Genomic DNA, 6,000 nt, shown 5'->3' with positions numbered 1-6,000 from the left:
CGTTTCTGGCTCTTCGGCTAATCTCTTTATTTTCCTGAGTTCTCTGTCTTCTGTACCTTTTCCATTCTCTAGTACACCTAATTTTTGCCTCCCTACACCTTTGGGTGAAACAAGGACTCATTCTGTTCTTCCCATTATTTCTGTTTCCCTTGGGAACAAACCTCTCCTCTGCCTCCTTGCATTTTGTTGCCACATAGTCCATCATTTCTTATACTGGTTTTCCTGTCAGTTCCCTCTCCCACTGAATGTTTTGAAAGAAGTTCCTCAAGCCTGAGTAGTTCCCCCTTTTGTAGTTTGGTTTTTCCCACCCTATTCCTGCTGCTCTCTCCACTTGGAGCTCAACTATGTAGTCGAAGCACAGAACCACATGATCACTAGCTCCCAGGGGCCTTTCATACATGATATCCTCGATGTCAGAACTACTCAAGGTGAATACAAGGTCCAGTCTTGCTGGTTCATCCTCTCCTCTCTCTCTGGTAGTGTCTCTAACATGTTGATGCATGAGGTTTTCCAGTACCACATCCATCATCTTGGCTCTCTATGTTTCGGGACCCCCATGGGGCTCCAGGTTTTCCCAGTCAATCTCCTTGTGATTGAAATCACCCATAACTAGTAACTTTGCTCCCCCCATGTGTGCTCTCCTGGCCACCTCGGCTAGTGTGTCGACCATTGCTCTGTTGCTCTCATCGTATTCTTCTCTTGGCCTCCTGCAGTTCTGTGGTGGGTTGTACATTACTGCAATTATCACTTTATGTCCCTCAGACTGGATTGTTCCTACTAAGTAGTCCCTTTCGCCCGTGCCATCCATTCCTTCCATTTTCTCAAACCCCCACTGGTTTTTAATGAGCAGTGCAACTCCTCCTCCCCCTCTCCTCCCTCTGTCTTTCCTGAGGATTTGATATCCGGATGGAAAAATTGAATCTGTTATTATTCTGGTGAGTTTTGTTTCTGTGAGTGCTATTATGTCTGGGGATGTCTCCTTGATTCTTACGTGCCACTCCTCATACTTATTTGTTATTCCATCTGCATTTGTATACCACACCTTCAACTTCTTTTCTAAGATTTTGGTCTGGGAGGTGTATTGGGGTTGGGGAAGTGGGAGACCTGATAAGGAACTATGGGTGGTTGCTGTGGGGGTGGAGTTTGTAATGCAGTGGGTGGGGGCATTGGATGTGGCATGGGCATTTTGGTTTAGAGTGTTTGGTTGCACTGGGGTTGACCTGGTTGAGAGGCTTCTATAGGAAGTTGTGGGGAGGCTGTATTTGATCTTCCTGTGTCTGGGATTGTTGCGAATAAGAAATTTTTTTAAAAACTTCAGAATGTGGCCTGTTACCATTTATTTCTTATGCAACAAGATTTTTGGATCCGAGTTATAGGTATTTTAAAGTCTAGGGGAAATAATTTCAACTGGGAAACTCCATAGAATAATATTCAAATTTATTAAAGTATTTAAATACAATACTTTATCTTCTCTTTGTAGTTAATTTAACTTAATACTTTGTACAATAAAATTACCATATACATTTAGTTCCAAATCATGGAAATGTCATATTAATAAGGAAGTTTAATTATTCTTCCTGTATCTAAGTCCTCATTAATATTTACGTCTCTTTCTTAACAAGACTGTAGACTCAAAATACAAAAGGTACAAGATTTAACAAGACCTTTGAATCTGGCCGTAAAGTATCTATGGATTACTGAACTGACCAAGAATATAAATATCAAAAGAGTCTTTCAAAGTAATGAGGAACAAAGTGAGTCAGCTCTAGAGTCCAATTCTCAAAACCATTCAACTGTACACCGTAAGAGCCAATATATGATCAGTTGTCAGGGCTAGAGCTGGGAGCAGACTGACTACTTGCCAGTCTGTTGACGTGTCGTCAGGTTGGATCAGCTGAGCCACGTCAGCCAGCCGGACATAAACAACTGAACAATTCACTGGATGGTTCCGACACTTAAACTCTATATACACAAGAAATCCTACCTAACCATAATAGTAAAATAATAGTGATAATTACAAAATAGTGATAATAACGATAATAGTGATTATAACAATAATAGTGATAATAACAATAATAGTGATAATACCATGGTATTTTTCATATATTAACAGATAATAATATAACGCTGAAAGTCTCTATTTTAGCTATAAACGGGGACTTTCGCGCTATAATATTAAGTGATGAACACATGCTCTTACAATATTTAAATAACACAGGATGACCAATTTCAAAGATATAACACCCCCCCCCGTCGTACGACAATAGGTCGCAGTAGGGAGTTTGCAAGCGTTCTTGGTAATATCTCCTATATAGTAAGCGTCCTCTTGGTAAATAAGGCAAGTAGTACGACGGAAGAATGGAGAAGCAAGAACTCGAACAGCATGGTTATTTGCCAGAGGATGAGCTTTTGGAACAATGGCCAGAAGAACTATCTGGAGTGGCTTCCATCACAATTCGAGAATAGGAGTCTCGGACATGACTGTCAGGGTCATCCATGTGTACTTAATACTTCGTCCCATCAACGAAACGGCTTTCATAGTCATACTGTCAATATAAAAGAAAATTATTAACAAAAATATATAATATATATATATAAATTAGGCTCTGAGAGTACTCATTACTTTACTTTACATTTTAAGGTATACATTTTTTTTTCAGGGGCGAGAATGGGCATCAGCAATTATGTTAAGGGATCCACTTAAGTGTTGAATACTAATCAGATAAGGTTGGATCCTCAGAGCCCACCTGAGGATTCGGGTGTTCTTTGATTTCATAGAATTAATATAAATTAAAGGGTTGTGATCAGAAAATACCATAATTTTATGGGGGGAGGTTCCCAGATATATGTCAAAATGTTCCAAAGATATTACTAGGGCAAGAGCTTCTTTCTCTAAAGTGGTGTAATTCTTTTGGTGACGTTTCAACTTTGAAGAAAAATAAGATATAGGATGCAAAATATCAGTAGAGGGGGATTTCTGAAGTAACACCGCCCCCACAGCATAACCGCTGGCATCGATGTGTAAATAGAAGGGTTGATTAAAGTCAGGACTTTTCAATACGGGTGACGAAGAAAGCAACCGCTTCAACCGATTAAAAGCTATCTCACAATCTTTCGTCCAGCAAAACTTCATCTTACTACTGGTTAACTCAGTAAGAGGAGATGCAACCTGAGAAAAATTAGGACAGAAACGTCGATAATAACCAGTCATTCCAATGAACCTCTGTATAGACTTTCTATCTTGAGGGATAGGAAACTCGGCAATGACTCAAACTTTTACATCAAAAGGACGTACCTCACCTTGACCTATACAAAAACCGAGGTATTTAATCTTGGCTTGTCCAAACTGACACTTGGCTAAATTTATGGTGAAGTTGTACTTTTCTAACTTCTTAAATAAGGTTTCCAGGCGAATTAAATGTTGCTCCCACTCATTGCTATATATAACAAGATCATCTAGATAAGCATCCACTCCTAAATCATTGGTCAGCAGGTTCATCAGGCGCTGAAAGGTAGAGGCTGCGTTACACAACCCGAAGGGCATAACACGATAATTGAATAATCCACCTTGTATAGTAAATACGGATATTTCTTGGGCTCCCTGGGTAAGCGGCACTTGGTAATAGCCCCTTAATAAATCCAGGCGGGTGACATAGGCAGCTCCTGATACTCTGTCTATTAGATCATCTATATGGGGTAGTGGGAAACCATCTGGTACCGTGAGAGCATTAACCTTGCGATAACCAGTGCACATTCTAGAAGTTCCATCAGGCTTGGGAACTAATATACAGGGCGAGGCCCACGGACTTTTACTCTGTTCTATGAGTCCAAGGGACAACAAAAATTCTACTTCTTTGTTTAATGTTTCTTGTTTGAGTGGACTTGCCCTATAAGGTGACTGTTTGCAAGGCTTTGCTCCTTGTACATCTATGTCGTGAATTCCCAATGTACAACACCTAGGGACGTCATCGAATAAAACCTCAAAACGTAATATCAAGTCTTTGATATCTTTGGCTTTCTTCAAATCAAGGTCCATAAGAAAGGTATCAAGAGATTGCAATGTCTCTGAATTTTTTAAACGTACTTCTATCGCTTTAGAGATGCTGGGCAGACTTACATTTTCAGCTAAAGGAAGAACTGTCGAAACTGGTACGATACTAGGGTGGTAAGCCTTAAGTTGGTTTATGTGATAAGTACGTTTTGCTTTTCTCTTTCCTGGAGTTTGTAGTACATAATTTACCTCATTGAGCCGCTCAATCACTTCCAAAGGACCTTCGTATCTAGGTTGCAGAGCGTGTCCAGGTAAGAATTTCTGTGCCATCACAATGTCACCTGGTTTGAAGAAACGAGAGCGTGTGTGTTTGTCATAACAATGCATCATCTTGGATTGGGCCTTAGCTAAGTTTTTTGAGGCTAATTCCCTCAGTTGTGACAAACGCTTTTGCATTAGAGTTGGAATTGTTTTAAGCGAGGGTTCGGATTTTCCGGTCCATGAATCTTTTAGTACGGCGAGGGGGCCGCGTACTTGGTGTCCGTAAATTAATTCAAATGGACTGAACCCAGTGCTTTCTTGTTCGCTTTCCCTTAAGGCGAACAAGAGGAATGGTATTCCTTCGTCCCAATCTCTGGAAAACTGCTTGCAGTATGCTCTCATCATTGATTTTAATTTTTGATGAAATCGTTCGAGGGCTCCTTGCGACTGAGGGTGATAAGCAACAGAAAATACGGACTTAATTTCGAGGCGAGATAAGGCATCGTGAAACATCTTAGAGGTAAAGTTTGAACCTTGATCGGATTGAATTATTCGGGGAATCCCCACCTGTGAGAAAAATTTTTGCAAAGCTCGAACAATGATGCGAGAATTAATTTTTCTCATAGGGATGGCCTCTGGATATCGAGTAACAACATCCATAATGGTAAACAAATATTGATTCCCTTGTTTAGTCCTGGGTAACAGACCAACACAATCTATTATTAGGCGTGAGAAGGGCTCACCACTGACGGGAATCGGAATGAGGGGAACTGGTGGAGGTGTGTGCAAAGGTTTGCCGGTCACTTGGCAGACATGACAACCTTTTAGATAGCTTTCCACAGTCTCCTTCATTCTGGGCCAATGAAAATGCTTGGCTATTTTGCCCAGCGTTTTCTTTACTCCCAAATGTCCTCCCATGGGACTATGGTGGGCGAAACTAATAGCCAATTCTCTAAACTCTAAAGGTACTAGGTAGCACTACTAGGTGTTTGCTGGTAGCCAGATGATCGTCGGAAGACAAAAGAGACTTTTCCTTTATCATTAATATACCATTAGCAAGATAGTAACAATTGTCCAGGTCTTGGGCGTCGTCTTCTGTAATAGCTATCTCTCGTAATTTCTCTAGGGATGGATCAAGGAACTGATCCCTTATTAAATCTTCTTTTGACAGCATATTAATATCAGAATCTTGAAAAGGGCCGATCATAGAATATTTCGGATTTGAAGATCCGGGTTGTAAGGATTGGCTGAACAATAAATCGAGACCTAAATCTTCGCCTTCACTTAGGACTTCAGTTGATAAAGGATTTTGAGGCGCTCAAGACATTGCTCTAGTTATAACATTGAGAGGAAATAAGGTAGGAGCCTCTTTTCGAGCTTCTATGGCATAGTTAATGTCAGTAGAATTATCAATAAGTAGAGGCTCTCGGCTTATACCCGGATAGTCTAGATCATTGCCTATGAGTAAGTCAACGCCCTGAATAGGAAAATTTTCACTGGATATACCTACAGACACAAAGCCAGTACAGGTTGGTGTTTGGATGTATATCCTGTGAAGAGGCACTCTTATAATGGCACCTCCATAGGCTTCTAATAAGACATCTAGCTTTGTGCGAGTCATATCACTTACGGGAAGTATGTCCTGCTTCAACAATGTTAAATAACTTCCAGTATCATGGAAGGAATTAATTTCAACTAATTGAGTCTCGTCTATTCCAACTTTCACTTTAGCAGAGTAGGGACTCATA

This window comes from Cherax quadricarinatus, chromosome 26, assembly GCF_038502225.1.
Source record: "Cherax quadricarinatus isolate ZL_2023a chromosome 26, ASM3850222v1, whole genome shotgun sequence".
NCBI lineage: Eukaryota > Metazoa > Arthropoda > Malacostraca > Decapoda > Parastacidae > Cherax > Cherax quadricarinatus.
Note: the sequence above shows the minus strand (reverse complement) of the source record.